Source organism: Numenius arquata, chromosome 4, assembly GCF_964106895.1.
Source record: "Numenius arquata chromosome 4, bNumArq3.hap1.1, whole genome shotgun sequence".
In the NCBI taxonomy this organism is placed as follows: Eukaryota; Metazoa; Chordata; class Aves; order Charadriiformes; family Scolopacidae; genus Numenius; species Numenius arquata.
In genome coordinates this window covers 31,788,860-31,808,263 of record NC_133579.1, presented here as the reverse complement: position 1 = coordinate 31,808,263, position 19,404 = coordinate 31,788,860, and positions in this window count along the sequence as shown.

Below are 19,404 nucleotides of genomic sequence, written 5' to 3'. Positions count from 1 at the left end.
TTTTAAATCAGACCGATGTTGTGATTAACTTGCATTCTGCAGCACAGTTGATGTGACAGTCAACCAAATTAATCCCATTATGCAAAATCCAGTTCACAAGTGGTTTTTCTTTTTTCTTTTTTTTTTTTGCAAAATTATGTCAATTTCCCCATAAATTGGAGAGACCATGTCACTTTTCTGTATTGCACATAGACACTACACAGTGCTGTACGTCTATATTCCTTTAATGCAGAAAGATACAAATTTTAGCTCAGTGGCACAAATTAAGATTCATAACTTTAATGCTGATGTTTCTGTTTACATGAGGCTCGTAGGAGAATTTCCATTAGTTTTGGCATTCATTTTCATTCTTGCATTTCATAACATACCAGCCATTAAAATAAAAGGATGAAGAGCTTTAAAAAATAACCAACCAGCCACCTGAAATAAAAATCCTTAATTATTTTGATAACGGAATCATGATTTTTCTCTCCCATTTCTTCCCCCCCCTCCTTCTTTTAAAGGAATTTGCCGCCCGTGGTAAACAAGCCTCCTTGAGGCTCCCCGTTGTGTACGTGGTGTCAGGCGGCTGGAGCAGGAGACATTTCCACAACTGCTACCCTTTTAGCTGAATGTGGCCATGCAGTAGGTGGCCAAATCTGTTTGGCTTTCACCGAGATCTGTGAATTCCCTGCATCCAACCAACTTGTCAAATTAAAACCTTGCCTGCTCTGCACTGAAGAACAGACGTGCGATGGAAGCTTCTTGCACTCTAGCCCTTTGTCACCAGCACGCTGAGCTCCCAACATCTGCTCGCTGGACTCAGCTTTTGCACCTTGTTCATTTATAATGCAGCAAACCTCAGCTTCCTCAGCACAGGAGCTAACGTGCCCCTGGTTTAAAAAAAGAAATCCAGAGAAAGGATCATCGGGAGGGGAGGGGAAGAGAAATTGAGGCTCTAATGTCTACGTTCCTCACCGATTTGGGAAGAAATATATTTTTAAGTGGGGGGTTTGTTGGATTGTACTTTTTTATCCCAGTAATGCTTTCTTGTACAGTGAATTGTTGACTTTTTTTCCATGCTTTAGATTTATTAGACATGTGTCAAGTTGTCAGCCTCCTACCGCTTGCATTTGTGTCCACCTTGCAAACAGCAGGGAAAAATATTTTTTCCCTTCTCTCTCTCTCCCTTTCTCTCTCTCCCGTGAATGTTCACTTCTTGGCAGCTCTGAAACAAATTTTGAACAGTTGCTGTTCCTATTGATAGCGGTAGTTTGATGTTAAAAAAAGGGGGTTTTATTTTCCCCCAAGTTTCTGACATATACTGTCATATCATCTCACATCCTACCCTGATGCATCAAAACTGAACCAAACCAAACCAAGAAAAAAAAAATAAAGCAGGAAGAGGGGGAGGGCATAAACCAGCATGTTCACACAGCTCCTGAGCCACCGAAGAACACCCGCCCATCTGTTCACCATTTCAGTCCCTTTGTTCTATCTTTATTATATGTACTCTTCAATAAAATGAATTCCTGCTACTTTGACGACATTTCAACACATGCCTCTTAGTCTGCGTTTGAACTGCCTGCGAGGATCTCCTCGCTCCCCTCCTCTCGCTTGCCATCAGCGGCTGAGCCGAGGAGGTACCTGCCAGACAAGCCAAGCTGGGGGAATGAAGCCTCCGAGGCAGCGAACGGCTCCCGGCGGCAGAACCGGGGTCTCTGGGAAATCGTTCCAGGTGGTGAGATGGGCCCACGTACTGAGAATAAGATGCTGCGTGTTACATGTTTGCTGCCATCTGAATTTCATCCATGCTGAGTGCCTCTGTAAGGGGCAGGGCTTTCTCTGCAGATGCTAAATATTTCTTTCAAGCTGACAGAATGAATGCTTAGATTTGATATTTTTGCCCATTTTAAAGACCAGCTACATATGTCCACTCTCACACACCAAAATGCATGTATCTGCTTATCTAGCCTTCAGGTGGCTAAATTTCAGCCACAACTCTCCCTAGATATCTCCCTAGATATTAGTACTTCCTTTCCTTTTCCAACTCATCTCCTTCTGTTCCAGTCATGTGCCTTCACAAATATTAAAATGTCCTGTAGGAAGAATAGGTCTGAGACCTTAGCTGCCCACCCAGCAATCTGATTACCTCCATCTCTTCTCATGCAACTGTATTCCTAGAAGCAGTTTGTCTTAGGACAGAGGATCAAGAATGGCATGGAAATGTCATTTTTTGCAAGTCACTGCCTGCCAGGTGCATCCTGTTGAGGAGAAACATGAATTAGGTGAAATGGGGTACCCTAGTACACTTTGCTTTGGTTCATGTAGCAGCAGCAGCAAGAGAATTCAAGTCATTAAGCATCAAACAACCCAGGCCTCGTGGCTTAGCTACAGAAGATTCATTGCTAAGTCAGCCAAGAGGGGCAACCTCTAGAAGAAAACACCCCAGTCTATCCGATTACTTTATTTTCCCTGGACAAAGAAACCTTAAACCAAGGACTGCCATCCCCAAGACTGTTCTGCCCTATGTCCGGGTTCAGCATCCTCTCACCCCACCCCAGTTGCACCTTATCCAGAGATGCCAGGTACCCTCTCAGCCCCAGGGACACCAATGCAATGGCTTTTGACTAAGCTAACTCTTTTCCCATACAGACCTTCCTGCCTGTGAACAACAACCTCTCAAGGAAGCTTTGCACTGTGTGTGTCCCCAGAGTGGTGCAAACCGCAGAGCAAATGGAAATTGCTCTGTTCCAAACACTCTTCCACACCTGGCATTTCATTACACTGCAGATATGCAGCTCCAGAGGTATGGGTAGCACTTCCCTTCCATCCAGAAGCACTTTGCACCCTCTGCCTAATGTCTTACAGTGGTGGCAGCTGTCTGGGGGTAGAGAGGACATGTCCATTTGTTTAGCTACAATTAACATTCATCTGCTGTAATGATTCATCGGGTGATAAAGCAGTGATGAAATGTAACTTTCAGGCTCATCAGAATACATCACCTTCTATGCGGCAAGTCAGAAATCCCTGCCATAGGAGAATCCACGAGTGGTGGCAGTCTCCATCCCCAGAGGCACATTCCTCCCCTTCCCAAATGCAAAAGCCTGGAAATGCCATTGCTGTGCTGACAGAAGGATTCATGCAGCATCTCTGTTTTCACTGCAGCTGAATTCGCTCCTGCTGTAGGTTCAGCCTGTGTGGAATATTATGAACATCTCCACATGTACATTACACCCCAACTCATTGGCTGCTATTTGCTCTGGAGACTAAACATTCGATCTGCCAGCAATCACATTATCGTGCCAGCCAAAATGCAAACCTGAACCATATGGGCAGAAGAGGGACCCATTGCTTCCACACTGCTGTCTCTATTCTTATCCCTCCAGTTCCCCAATGTTGAAACAGACCATCTATTTCCACATGATATTATGAAGCGGAGTAAGAAAGGAGCTATTTGAGAAAATTACTCTGTTTATTAAAAAATAAAAAGTCTCTATGAAAAATGTTTACCCACTGTTTACCCATCAAACATAAGGTTTCATGCGCAGACACAAAAAAATGCAATAAAATAAATACAAGACATTTAGAAATCTGTGCTGCAGATTTTGCCAAAAATGGAGCAACAGAAGCTTACCCCGCCTGAGGGAATGACTGACTGGCTGAGGATACATCCCATCGGAGCAAGATGAGTTTAGGGCAAGCAACAGGGCAGACAAAGGAAAAGGTAAAGTATCTGTTAGAGAGGAGAAAATACTGTTTCATTAAGCTGGAGCTCATATGACTTAAAATTAAATTCGCAGCTGGACTTTCAAAGTCAGCCTCTGCAGCTCTTGGTGCTCTTCTGCACGTACTGCTTGAAACCCCCTTGTGCAGAAAGGTATTGCAGAGCCCAGCCCCGGCTTCTGTCGTGTCCTGTTCATTTTCACAAGTAGTGTTCATAGGTAGCTGGAATAAGTACTGTGCCACGGCATGCTGTGCCCTGTTGTGCTGTAGCACAAGGCACACCAGCTTCTAGGGAGCTACTGAGGGAAAGGGGGACCTGCTGCTGAATGGGACTGGGCCCTGGTAGCAAAGGACATGGGAAAGGCCAAAGTGCTTAATGTCTTCTTCAGCTTGGTCTTTACTGGGAAGGTCTGGAGCAAGGAAGACTTACCCTCGGTAGAGGTTAGGGAACATTTAAACAAACTGGACAGACAAGTCCATCAGCCTTGATGAGATGCACCCAAGTGTTGGCTGATGTCCTTGCGAGGCCACTGTTGATTATCTCTGAAAGGTCATGGTGACTGGGGGAGGTTCCTGAGCACTGGAAAAGAGCAAATGTCACTCCTGTCTTCAAGAAGTTTCCAGCCAGGCAACTACAGGTAGACCAGTCTCACCTCAATTCCATGTGAAGTTGATGGAGCAGCTAATCCTGGAAACCATTTCCAGATGTTTGAAATATAGAACAGTGATCAGGAGCAGTCAGCACAGATTTCTCAATGGGAAACCGTGTCTGACCAACTTGATGGCCTTCTATGTGCAATGGCAGGCTTAGTGGGTGAGAGGAGAGCAATGGATGTGGTTTATCTCTAGTAAGGCTTTTGACACTGTCTTTTGTTAATATGCTGACAGACAGGCTGGTGAAGTATGGGCTCAATATATGAGACAATGAAACGAACTGAAAACTGGCTGAAGTGCTACACTCCAAAGGCTTGTTTTCAGCAGCTTGAAGTTTGTCTTGAAGCCAGTCACTAACGAGCCCCGGGGCTGATACTGGGACCAACACTGTTCAACCTCTTCATTAATGACCTGGATGATGGGACAGAGTGCACCCTCAGCAAATTCACAGATGACATAGAAGTAGGAGAACTGGTTGACAGACTGAATGCTTGTGTCGCTATTGAGAGGGATCTTGACAGGCTGGAGAAATGGGCCAGCAGGAACCCTATGAAGTTCAACAAAAGAAAAAGTGAAGTTCTACGTTGTGGGAGGAACAACCCCAGGCACTAGTACACCCTGGGGACTGACCATCTAGAAAGCAGCTGGGCAGAAAAGGGCCAGGGTGCCCTGATGAACAAGTTGACTATGAGCCAGCAATGCACTCTTGCAGCGAGGAAGACAACAGCATCCTGGGATGCATCAGAAGAGCTTTGCCAGCAGGTGTAAAAGGGATGATCCTTCCCCTCTACTGAGCACCAGTGAGAAGACATCTGGAATGCTGTGTCCAGTCCTTGGCTCCCCAGGACAAGGGAGACGTGGACACACAGGAGTGAGTGCAGTGAAGGGTCACTAAGGTGATTAAGGGCTCAAAGCATCTGGCATGTGAGTAGAGGCTGAGAGAGCTGGTACTGTTCAGCCTGGAGAAGAGGAGGCTCAGGGGGGATCTTATCAATGTGTATATAAAAACCCAATGTGGGGATTAAAGCAGACAGAGCGAGGCTCTTCTCAGTGGTGTCTAGTTACGGGACAACAGGCAATGGGACAAACTGAAATACAAGAAATTTCACCTAAACACAAGAAAAATTTTTTTTCCTGTAAGGGTGATTGAACATTGGCACAGATTCCAAGAGAGATCGTGGAGTCTGCATCCTTGAAGATATTCAAAACCTAAGTGGACATGACCCTGAGTAGCCCCTCCTGTAGCTAACCCTGCTTGGGCAGGAGGTTGGAGCAGGTGATCTGCAGAAGTGCTTTCCAGCCTGTCCTGTTCTGTGATCTTGTTACTTGCATTTCACTCCAGCTTTTCAGGAGCTAAGAAAATATAAATCTACATCAGATACAACACTGATCCAGGCCAGCACCTGGTGGTGGCTTTTGACAGATTCTTTGAAAGCTAAATATTCATCATGCAAGCAGAACTGAGGACTTCGGTGTTAATACCCAGACTTTCAGGTCTTCCCAAATCTTCAAGGGAAGCTGAACCTTAAAACTCTTCAAGGATCTAGGCCTTGGAGTGTGATCAATGCTTCACCAAAGTTTGAGACTGTATATTGACTTCCTTGGGCTTTGGATCAGGCAGTCTCTTAACGATCATTTCCTCTGGAAAAAAAAATGCTGGAGGAGAACTGCAATCTTTCTGTTTAAAATAGGTAAAAATTAATGCCAATCAGGTAATACAGATGTGTGCACCCACATAGAGACAAGTTCTTTCTCTGAACACAGAGCTTAAATTACTTGTAGCGGTATTTGAAAAACAAGTGAGACATATCTCAGACTCGGGAGATATGCTTGAAACCAGGCAAAATTGATTTTTTTTTCAAATTCACTGCCAGATATTGCACAGTTACATAGCTATATGCAGATAGAAGACAATGTACATCTTATCGTGCCAGTGATAGATTCCACACTGGCTTTAAAGGAATAAATCATTAATTTAAATCATGGATTTTCTGTTTACAACACAAGCCTTTAAAAATATTTCACTCCCAGCTCAGCAGAAAGAACAAAAAGGCCTTTTAATAAATGGGCCAATCTGATAAATGCTTCTATGCAGATGTAAGCATGATTTTAGTCTGTTTAATTTTGTTTGCTTGTTTTTTATTTAAATCAGTAGTAGTTTTGTCAATGGTGCATTGTAGACAAATGCAGAAGATTTTAAGAGAAACTAAAAGACAAACAACATTTCTCCCTATTTCTCTACATGTAATGACATATTTTGAAGCTCTGGTGAGCAGGAAATGGGATTCCAGCTGGTGCCAGCTGCCATGGAGGTTCTCTACATCAATGCTGTTCAGCACCTGCAGAGCCTTAATCCTGATACAGGAGACCCCAAAATGATAATTATTATAATAACAATAACTAATTGTCTCCTTATTACAGAGCCCAAATTCTGCCAACATTATTTACAGTGTCTATTACAGTGTCTGAGTGGAAAAGGGAATGTTCTGAGGTTGGGATATCCCAAAATGTCCATGTCCTAACAAAGTGGATCCTTGACCTAAGTCCACACCTTTAAAACTCTATAAGTAATAATGAGAATAATGTAGAAATGAATACCAAGATGAATTTTGTCCCAGAGGTATTCTGGGAAAACATTATTAAACCCTAAAACAAATCCAGAGCTGAGGAGTTTTGAAAATGAACTGTGGCTCTGGATTGACAAAATGCTGAGCATTTGCAGAGCAATTTTTTAGAAGCAGCAAAACAGGTCCATGTGGCTTTGAATTCAAATCAGACTAAAAACCTCAGGGATGGGTTCAGAGAAAGATTTGATCAGATATACTTCCTCATGAAAAAAATAAGAGGAGCTCAAATCTGAGGTCCATGGCTTGGACCTTTTTATTATTTTAATTAAAACTAATCTGTTTGCATCCTCCTACATGCTTATTTCATTGCCAGGATCTGACTGGGAACATTAGACTAAGTGAATCAGACTGCTTGGTGATTATCCAGCTGGAATATTGTATTTGTCTCTTGTTGCCATCTCTGTAGTTTAGTGGTCTTAAGATGAGACGTGTTCCCTCTTAGGGTCCCACAGAAAGGACACTTTTAGAATGAGGTAGCTGGAGGTAGGGGCAAGGAATTAGAAGATGACACTCACAAAATATTTTGCCACTTCAGAAGCGGTCCAAAGGAGCGGATAAACTGAGTAATCACTGTTCTAGATAAACAATCTTCTAGCATTTGATTGATGCTTAGATTGCAGAGCTTGGAAAGACAAGTAAACAAGTCAATTCCCTGACTCATGATACGATGCCTCTGAGCATCATATCAAATGCTAATGATTAAGTTAATTTAGTAATACAATCAAGAAGTCCACCTTTGTCCATTACTAGCAATTCTATTATTCATTAGCCCTTTACCTCCTGCAGTTATGAAACATTGCCCTTACTTGTTGAGGTTTTTTAAAATATTAACTAGAACAAGGGTAAGAAGAGGCAAAGCAAAGGACCACCCATGATAAAAGGCCTTGAAGATTTCCTCCAGATGAATTCTAGCAACTAAGCAGACTTCTGATAGTTTCCAGTTTGGACAGTCATTTGTGAAAAATGAGAAAACACCTGGTGAACAAAATTAACTGGCTGAGTGACTGTTCAGAAGAACAAAAAAACCCACAAAAAATTGCCTTACCCTAGATTTTGCCTCTGTTTCAATTCGGTTGACCAAAGGAAAGGAGAGCAGTACCTATTTCTAGGTCAGATAAACAGCACTCTCAGAACTCTCTGCTGCGATTGAGCTATTCACACATTGCTATCCACTATACACTTAAACATTGTTTAAGCAAGTATTGCAGACAATTGCATCATTCCATAGACTGTTCAAAAAAAAACCCAACCAAAACCGCAACTGAAAAATAAACACAGCAAGAGCAAGAGCTATGTGAATGCAGTCAAAACAAATTAGCCTACTATTTGATTATTCAATTAATATCCAATGACTTTAATTAATTAGCATTCTTTTGTGGCAGGGAGGCATACCCTTCCTGATTAAAGGCCTGTACCCTGCACAGAGAACACATAGGCATGCTGCTACTCAGAATCCTCCTGGATTTGGGGACTAAGTAAATTCCTTCATTGCCTTGTAGACCTTTGAATCAGGTTGGAAATCTCCACTCACAGGCATTTGTGGCAACACAGAGATGTCTGCAGAGGGTCTCAAGCTGCTGGAGAATACAAACCACATCTGTCTGAGGGATCATTTAGATGGAAGTAGCTGGATTAAAAAAATGTTGCTGGCCATTTATATATGTGGGAGATGAATTTACACAGAGTTTACATCAACTTTATTGTTTGGATTTTTCCTTTATCTATAGGCAGATTCAAATGGAAGTATTGCCTGGCTTGAAACAGGAGACTCAGTAAACACATCCCTCAAAATTTTCATTCTTAATGTATCAGTAGCTTTTCAGTTCATTACAGTGTTATTAGTCAGTCTTCATAAAAGAGCTATGCATCTTTATTAAAAATGGAAGTTCACATCATTTTATGTTCCCATAAAAATGGGTGGTGGTAGCTTTGATTAATTTCTTCACGTACAGTGAACTTTACAGCAAATTGGACAGTGTAATTCAATTCCTATTTCTGTGGATTTTTTTTTGTTGGTAGAAAATTGATATAATTCATATGTAATCGTATTGCCTTTGCAAGAGATATTTAAGAAATAATATCCTGAGGTAATGATTGCATGGCTTAATTATTAATACCATACTTTCAGGCACGACAGTGTGCACTCTTTTTGTCAAGCTTGGCTTCTATCAAAAAAATATTTCCCTTATCCACAGTTTGTTACTTGCTGTAAAATTTATCCAAATTCTACACGTACATGCATGCAGATGTGCATGGAGTCAGAGTCCCTGATATTAGGCTGCTTCTCTTCAGAGTAAGTTCTAATTTTGGAAAGGGTGGATGGCTAAATGATAAAAAGAAAGCCAGCTCAGTAACAGATCAGAATTATATGCACAGATTTCAAGCAAGCTGGGAGGGCAATATTGAAACTGTGTTTGTTGGAAATGGTGATTAGCTGGCTTAGGATAACTACCGAATCCCTAAGGAAGTTTAGCTAGCCACAAATGGACCACACTAGGAAATCCAAGGGGACAGTCCAGCATCACTGGGAGATCTAGAAGCTCCAGTGTTCCCTTAGGCTATATAAGAGGTCTGGTTAGGTTTTTTTAATAATCAGTTTATCCCAGTCTGCTGGGTAATCTTTAGAGATGTTGGGAACTGACTGTTCCTGTATTTACAGTTCTGCCTTGAGGGATGGAGGAAAACGCTCCATCCAATCAGAGACAATGCAATATATCATTATTTCTCTGTTGTTTTATGTTTAAGCTTCTGTTGGTATTGAAAATTGCTTTCCTCTACTTCCTCTCTTATCTTTCTTCATAAGGCCAACCCACTGAAATGAGGGAAATTTTAAGCTGTAGCAGCCACACACAGAATGTGTTTTCGCAGGCAACGTTCATAAGTGATGTTTTGCCATCATCCTGTTTTCCTACTGCTGAGGCAAACCCCTCCAACCAAGCCTCCCTTGAAAAACAGTGGACTATGTCTACAATTTTTACTGAAGACAAAGGCCTTCCCAGCAAACTTTGATAATTGTCTGATGATGTTAACCACCACAGTGGGACCCTTTTTGCACATAGACCACAGAAAATCCAGTGAACGTATTTAATGAAATTCAAATTATAGAAAGAAGTACCTATGCAGAGTACCAGCAGACATACTTCTTCACAAAATGAGTTGATGTGACAATCTCTGACCGCATAGACTATTTTTAAATATAATAGATATGGTTTGTATGTGGAGGTCAATCCCAGGAGATCTTACCAGGAAGTTTTCCTTACATATTCGTGGGCCAATAAAAGCATTTGGGTGAAGAGTCGGTCTCAAAATGTTCTGGGTGTTGTTGGTGAACCTACAGAAAAAAACAAAACCATAAGAAACACTGTTTTAACCAGGCCCAAAATGCTCTGTTAGAGGGATGGTCTTAAAAGAGCACCTGTCAATCTCTACTATCAAAACTAAATGGAGAAAAAAAAAGAATTGTAAGCAGATAAATGCTAAACCATGCTGGTATTTACAAATCATTAATGACAACTTTAAATCAATTAGAAAACAAGACATTCCTTGGAGGACAACACCTTAGATTCTGGGTGTGATAGAAGTCAAGTCAATTCCATGGGACTTCTAATTTCTAAGTAGACTTCAGGGGCCGGATCAGGCAGAATGGGTCACAGCAGTAGTAGGTGGAAGGGTTATTTCCAGCCTTCGTCCCCCCAAGGAGTGGCATGCTGTCTAACCACACTCAGATAAACAAGGAAGAAGAGAATGAGAATTTTAATGCCTCAGAGTTCCCAACAGGCCAGCCCCATATGAGTATCTTTAATTTCTGTTGGACATTTGTGGAGCCTCTTCTCAGCCACAATGCTCTGCATGTCTGAATAGCACAGAGCTGAATGCAAATGGAAAGAGACCTTCCATCAGTCCCTCTGCTTCACCTGGGCTTCAGCTTGCAGTAATTAAGGAGCTTATTGAGCTAACTAGAAAAAGTCATGAATAAATGATATGATTCAAAGAGGTGCATTTATCATATTCATAGTAGGTTATGTTATTTACTTATTTCGTATTCCAGTTGACTGTGTTTTCAGTTTATATACGTTTCTGTGTTCAGATTTAAACTAGTGAGTGGAAAACTATAAAATTGTGACCATGTTAGACCTGAGAAATAAAGAAATAACATATGCTCGCCTTCAAAGTATCACTCTGGTACATTTTGCTATTACATTCTGCTCTTCTGAAAAAGACTGTAGGTAGCAAAATGCCAGGCAATACCCAGCATATCATATTTAAAGAAAACACAACCATTTCCCTCGTGCATACTGGAACTTTATGGTTTGTGGAAATCTTTTATTATTTCAAGATAGTAGCTCCTGCTTTCAGTTCAAAAGGAATTTTCTTATGCTGGCATATTATTCAAAATATTTATAATAAGGATAATCAAAGCTTTTATTGTCCACGTGAGCTCCTGACAACTCACTTGCTCTTTCCAGCAACTTACTGATCCCTTAAAAGAAAAAATCTTCCAGCTTCAGTCCATGGACATCTGCAGTTTGCAAACTATTTCCAAAGAGTCTTTAAAAGATAAGGGAGAAAAGAAAACCAATCGTCAGGAGACTTAAATTCACTGTATAGGTCCCAAACCTCTACTGGAAAATTTGAAGGAAGTTGAAAACCACAATTAGTTCAGGTGTTTAAGTATAATTAAAGCCTCATTCTTTTCTTGCTTATATCAATGTAAGTTAAAAATAGTTCCCTTTAACCAGTCGATGTTGTCACTCTGAGGTACAACAGCTTAGTTGTACCATCACACCCATACTCATAAATCACAGGTAAGGCTTGTCATGCCAGATAAGACAATTAGTTTGCCACATCCTGTATCTGGTGCCTAATACTAACCAATGCCTGTTGCATTAGAAGAAAATCACTGTTTGTGCAATGCTGCACAGGGGGAGACAAATTCCTTCCCATTTCCTGTGGTAATCCTCTTACACTAGAGGCAGAATATATGATTAACCTTTGATAAATATTTTTTCCTCACTTATTTCCTGACTCTTCCACTCATTGTGGCCCTGAATCAGCAAGGCACTTAAGCACATGAGCAATCCTCACTGGTACTACTCAGGTTCCCGACATGTGAGGTCTTTTCTGAGTTGCTTTTAAATGGAAGTATAAAGATGTTAGTGGAAATCCCCCATACAGCAGCTCAATGTCACATATGTGCCATACGAATATGATACAATGGAAGAACGTGCTAATTTTGTTCTTGACATGTCTTATTTTGTCATGAACCACGATCAGACAAAACAGGGGTTGTACTGATCATTTTACAGGTGGGTGATGCATCTCAACAAATTAATCGATTTGAGTTCCCTGAGATGATTGCACCGATATCAGTGCTGGTAAAAGCCTGCGTACTTAAAGTAACAAAGCAGAGCACTGATCCTGAATTTGGCATGTAACAATAACCAAATCAACACGCAAAAATATGGTAAAGCCCAGTTACGCCAGATGAGGAGGACTTAAGTTCAGAGGACTGTTTAGGCAGTATAGTGTCTCCCTTGTGAGAACTATATAAGGGAGAGCCTTTAATATACAACACACTGAGCAAGTTGCCTAATAAGACAAAAGGCAAATAAATATGATTCATATCAGGAGAGGTACAGAGCAGAGACAGACGATCAGGGAAAACCAGGTAGGACATTAGAAGACATCTTTAACTTGTACACAATGGGTTGCTTCAGTTCGCTAGGAGAAAAAAAATTAACATCTGTGGGAACTTCTTTGTTATTAGTACTGTTTCAGAAGCTGTTTTCGGAGTCCAGCTGTAAATTGGATATAAGCACTTGCCAAATGTGAGGGGAGTGGTTTCCACTTTGGTCTTTGTGTTTATTGTTTCTGCACTGGCAACAGAATTGAATTCATAGCAGCAGCAAAACAAAGACAGCTCTGAGTTATACTGTAATTCACTGCTGGAGATTTATGAATATTATTTTCCTGTAAAATCCAGCATTTTTCGCTTTACTACTTGTAACCTGTAAGTGGCATAAAACTGTGTACCTAGCAGGATTTCCTATTGCAGTGAGTGCCAAACACCAGTCTAAGAACTGCACTACATGCACATGTGGTTATACAGTATGCATAAATTGTGCCTTTATGTTTAACTTGTCTAATCAGCTCACCATATCAAAACTTAATAAGTAGCTGCTTCTCATTTAAAGGTCTAGTAAAACTGCAATTACTATGGCTGTAAGATGCCTTGTTTCGAAAAGAGCATTAAATAGTTTTATAGATATGGTTAGAAGCACTTGTGTAGTTGTTTTTATGAAAGTGAATGAGTTCATTAATAATGGGAGTCAGGGACAGAAATATAAGTTGGGAGTTGGTGAAGTATTCTGCCTTTATATCCTTTCCTTACAGGTAATCGTTAAAGTATAAGCCACCTCTGCCTCCTCGCAGAAAACTGGGCATGGCTAGACCCCCAATAACACACCTGGAGGTGAGGTTTTGTCGGCCACCCTTCCTCCAGGGGTAGAACCAAAGGGCCTGATTATCATTTCTACCTGGTTTTCCAGCAGGAAAAAATGAATTGTCTTCAGCGCAGTTACTCTGAATTTAATTCAAAACCATGACCTGAAGCCTCTTTCACACAGTGAGACTGTATTAGGGAAAAAAAAAAAAAAAGAAGTCTTATTATACTCATAAACTAATGAGCTATGCATCATAGAGTGTGTGCCAGGGGACTGGCAGTGCTCTTCAGCCATGGTAACTGTGAGCAAGACACCTGATTTGGAGATGAGCTTATTGGAGGACAGGGAGCAGAAGGTCTTGCTGCTCCACCATACGGCTGGCCATGTAGGTATCCAGGATCTTCCCACCAGCTTCAGTGGATTCTGGTCCTGATCCCTGGGAGACACATCTTTCTTTTCTTCTCTCCATAAAACGTGGAAAACGGGTACCCTGACTAATTAGGGTTCAAGCTCCCACGTCACCTCCTCTTCCAGAAACTCCCGTGGGGAACCTGAAGCCAATACTGAGCCTAGAGCAGAAAACTTCCTGCCTCTGTGTGCACTGAAGGGAAACCATCATTTTAGACATTGGCACCTTAAATTAGACTTCTCTGTATCACTGCAGACACTGTTGGCCAAATCTGTACATTTTTAAAAATGTATTTTTTGAGAAAGGAAATCTCAGATTTACTGTAAATGCAGACGAGGGAGGAAAGAGCAGATGGGCAATGTTTAAGCTACAAACCTAAGGGAAGCTTTTTCATACAAAACCCTTAAACTGCAGCTCTTAAAATAAAGAAAGATTTTCTGTTTTCCACAGTGACTCACTAAACCTTTATTTAGACAGTTGGTAAAAACACCACATCACATAATTCACGGTTTCTTTTTTTTTTTTCCTTCCGCCCCCCCCTTTTGCTCAGCTGCAGCTTAGAACGATGATGTTTTTCCTTTTAAAGGGAGGCAGGAATCTACATTAAGGCATTTTGCCTTTTATTTTTTGTTGGCAATCTAAGTGTAGTTTGGAGTGGCTAATATTCCTGTTCAGACCCACAGCACAGCACCCTCTGGTACGCATATTAAACAGGAGAATTAGAATTGTTATGAGGGTTTTGTTCGTTTTGTGGTAGACATTTTTCAGAGATGAATTTTCATACTCGTTCAGAAATTCAAAACCAAAAATCAGGACCCAAAGCATAATGATTTGGAATAAATAGATCATCTTACCCTTTGAGCAACTCTCTTACCATGCTTCTTGCAGGAGCTCTAGCTATTTGCCGAGTTAGACAACTTCCTTTCCACGTAACTGGTTCGTGATAATTATTTGTCGTCAGAAAGGCTGCAAGTTGCATAGTAGCTCCTCTTTGCTCTCAGCCAACCTGCTGCTGGGTGCTAATGATCATCCTTGTTTACCACCAAAGCCAATGGCAACTGAAAATATTCAAATTTTGGGAGTGGATTTTCATGCAGGGCTGTAGAGGTTTCTCCTAGCACAGAGTTATGGACTTTATGGGGTTTTGCCAACTGATTGCTTCTAGCCTGATCCTAGGAGATTTTGAGCTCCCCAGTTTATTTCCCAAGAAATTAATTAAGGCCATAAACACTTCACCACGCACAGCAAGCACACATAAAATTATGCAGGTTTTCCTGTATCAGGCAAAGCACTGTTAAAGCAGGTTGCTTTTAGGTCTCATCTAATGGTTTCTGGGCCTCCAAACTTCTGTCATAGGTGCTGCTCATGGAAGTTGTTGACTCCAGTCACTTTCCTTGCTAGAGCATATAGTCACATTGCCAGGGTCTCTGGCTCCTTGAATGCTATAAACAAGCTTAAGTTAACCTTTAGCTTGCAGAAGCAGCTCAGAAATGAAGAAGGCTCAAAAAAACAGAGGGATCCAAGTTGCTTACACTATGCCTTCATAAGAAAAACCTTGCTTTTTGTATTGGAAGTTATTCTAGCTAAGATTCAATATATATATATATTTTTTTTAATCTTCTCAGAGGTACTGCAGTGGTCTCCAGGGGTCTCTTTTCCCCATAGCTGTGTGTTTTCTGCTCTTCTACATTTAAAGCCAAGTTCTGCTATGGACAGTTGAGTTCAGCAACTGAAGAGAAGAGCTGCACGTGAATATCTAAGGAGATAATGTGACCTGATGATTTGGTACACTGCTTGTTAGGCAACTGGAGGGACTAGCTCTGGTAGGAGCCACATGGACCTAGCGAGGCACTGGGAAAATAGACAAAAAGTTAAAATATAAGAATAGTTTAAGAAAGCAGGAAATAGCCTTACCTGAAGGAATACCAGCCTGCCAGAGAGGTTTAGTAAAACCTGAAAAATGTTAAAAAAAAAAAAAAAAGAAAGAAAGAAAGAAAAAAAAGGGGAGATATTTTTTCACTGGGACCCATTTGGAAAAGCTGATAACCTCTCCCAGAATCTTGATGTACCCCCTCTTCCTTGTGAAAAGCCATGCTCATTTGTAGAAATCATCAATTAAAAAAGGTTCAATTTCTGGGCAGAACATGAATATTTGTGGTACGAACATCTGTGGTGGCCTTTCAATTTACTAGACCAAAAGCAAAGAACAGGAGGAATTGGGCCAGTCTAGTGGTTGAGAGTCTTTATGGCTTCCAAACCACAAAAGGCCTCATTTGTGTTGTTTGCATCCATTTTTTACTTAGGGTGGTTCCAAGAAAAAAAATCTGGCCTTTCTTAGAAGTAACATACCCAATATATGAGGCTTTTACGAAGTGCTGCACATCACATCTCCTATTTGCATTTCCCAAGATGCTCGAGTATCATCCTCAGCATTTCAGAGAAGATGTATGTTAAGACTACAGATAAGAAACCGTGACAGAAAGTCTTATTGGCCTGAAGGGTGGACAAGCAGCAGAGAGGAAAATCAGAATCCCTTCGGTCTGCAGGTATCTAAATCCTCCCCATGTACCGGTGCCCCTGCTGTGCTGCTGATTGATTATGTAAATAATAATCCATTTTACTCTCCAAGAATCCTTCTCTTTGAAGATGACCTGCTCAGAATTGATGAAAGATCATGAGTTTTCTTCCTTTGATATACGGCTGTTTTCTCCCCAAATTTCACCTCTCTTCAGCACAGCTCAGTCTTCTTCAGTGGTTCTTGCTGCCCACTCACCCACCCTGGCCTCAGTGGGTAGCCTCGTGGAGCAAGTTTGAAGAAGGATAACTGAGACTGATGCCGAGTTAGGGCACATTTAATCTTCATTTAGCTGAAAAGTAAACGAGCAGCTATTTCTCATGGTTAATTAAGAGCACATGCTTTGCAAAGTGAAGTGCATCTTATAGGCTGGAGTCTCCTCTGGCTTTACAGCAGTGTGACTCCAAACAGCTCCTGTGGAGCCGCTCCAGGTTTTTCACAGGGAAAATAGATTCAGATCCAGTGAATGGAAATTAATGTTCATGTAAGGTGGTCCAGCTGACTGTGCTGTTTTCATTCAAAGTACCTAAATGCTGAGTTCCCAGAACCAGTGCCTGAAAATGTGGAAGTGGGTTTGGTAAGTGTTTCTGGAGAAATTGGAATAAACCCAACACTTCCCTAAGAATATTTAGTCTTCTTTTCAGCACTGTGGGAGGTTTGGACTGCTGCTTTGCACATTTTTTAAGTGCCTTTCCCTTTGAGACACCTAGGGCAAAGGCCTCAGGCACTGATATTATCTGTTTTCCTAAGAAGAGTTTTTTCCATACCACATTAAAAAAAAAAAAAAAGTGCTTCTGTGAATTGCTAGTGAATGCCATGGTCTCTGTGTGCAGCAACTCCCACTGTCATCACTGAAGAACTGCATGTAGAATAAGCATAGCCCATGCAATACGGATTTGTGAACAGGATAAGTCATGCAGGGACTGTAATGGTTCAGAAGATACTCAGCCACACCAGGCCTGGTGGAACAAGACAAGAAACAGAATAAAGCAAACAGTGTAGACAAAAGAGAGACTGAAGTCTTTGCTACCAAACTGAAGTCTAAGAGAAGACATATATTTGAATTCTCTCAAAGGTAATTTTGGTATAGATACACTGAAATATATAATTTATTTTTTTTTCTCTCTCCCCAAAATACTTTGAAAACAGCATCTGGGGGCACTTTGCCAGTCACTGAAAAGATGCCTAGAAAGGGCAAAAGGGTGAAAGATGTGCTCGATACTGAAAGGTAGAAATCATGCAGTAGTTGAAGCGCTTAGGACAAAAGTGAATTTTCCAGGTATAATGGGGAGGGTATTAGGTAAGAGGATCAAGAACTGTTTCATGTTCTTGCATCACCCTGCAGAGCTCTGACCTTCCCTCCCACGCTGCACAGCCTGCCCCTGTGCTCGCAGACACTCAGGCTGCCCTGCTGAGCAATGAGGGCTCAGGGGAACATCTGGCTCCCTCTTGACTTCAGGTTCACGTTCACCACCTTCCACGCAGGGACGGGCTGGTGGGGCAGCAGCTCAAGGGCCATGTCGCAAGTGCACGCCATACCACCATGCCTCCCTCTCCGTGCATGGCTGCACCTCTTTTCCCTGTGGAGTTCTTCAGTCTGGTGAAAGGTACAGCAGCAATCTGCATTCATTTGCTTGTGCTCATCCTGATAATGTTGTGGGACATATATTGGCTCCTCTGGGAATTCCAGCCTCCCAGCCGTCCTAGGTTGTGCTCGTCCCCATCTCCTAACCCACATTTTCTGTTTGCATACCTTAGTGATTTAGCATCTGTCTGCATGGCACACCACGTAAGTCCATGTGTCTTCAGGGCAGGTAGCTGCATTCACAAAAGCTGGATGGGAGTCAGATGCGGTTTGACTAAACTCCATGGAAATCTTGGAGGGTCTTGGCTCTGAAGCCATTTTTTAAAAAAATCCAAAACCCTTCCTTTCAAGATGTGCTTGGCAGAGGGTTATAAACAAACAAAACCATTTACCCATGTGATATTTCCTCTTCCTCTAAGAAAACTTCTGAGCAGGTGGTACCAGCTGATGCAGAGACAGGAGTGATGGTGTCTGTGGAAAAGGACAAGGAAATACTCCAGACTTTTCTTTTGAGAGGAGAGGTTAAGGTGGGAACATTGAGCAGCATCACACCAAAACTAAACCAAACCAATACAAAATCAGTGGAAAAAGAAAGAAAAAAAAAGAAAAAAGAAAAAAAAAGTCAACTTGAGACATTATAATCTTTTTTCCAATTGACCCTCTTTACTGTCCAACTGATTTCATGTTTTTATTCCTTTGTTTAGACATTTAATCAGTTTCCCTCGGTGTTTATCTGTGTGCTGAGTTGTGCTGGTTTTATCTGAGCGTGAACTGATTCCGTTAAATCACTACAAGCTGGATACTTTTACGGCACTTTGTACCATTTTTATTTCTGTTTACTCTAAATTAATTAGCACCGGTGTCAGGCTGGAGCAAAGCACATCATTCTTCAACCACAGTAAGTGTCCACTGGTTTAACTCAATCAGTACAAGTTCATCTGAACACAATTTAAGAGCAGCCAGAGTGGACTGGACCAAAATCCACTGCGCCCCGTGCCTTGCCCAATGATCAAAGTGATCCAAAGTGGCTGCCCTGGGATAGGCATGGCAGGAGGACAGGCACACGACATAGCCTTCTTCAAATATTTGTGACTCTCACTACGGTTGTGAACACTCTCTTTTGGCAGCACTTTTTAACCTGTTTCCCCTAATTTTTCCGAGTAACTGTTCTTCTCAACACTTACCCAGTCAATCACCTGGAGAAGGGGTATTGCTAACCCTGCCCCAGAATACGGGGCTTGAAAGTTTTCTTAAAGAAAGCAACCCCCCTTCTTCCCACATCTCTAATGTGCTGGGTTTGAAGGGAGGGAAGATCCTCTCTTTTCCAGCTGCTAACATTAGGTGGCCCCACCTTCTCCTCAGGAAAATGTAGTTCAAAGAATTATAAGTGCCTTTTTTGTATTTCT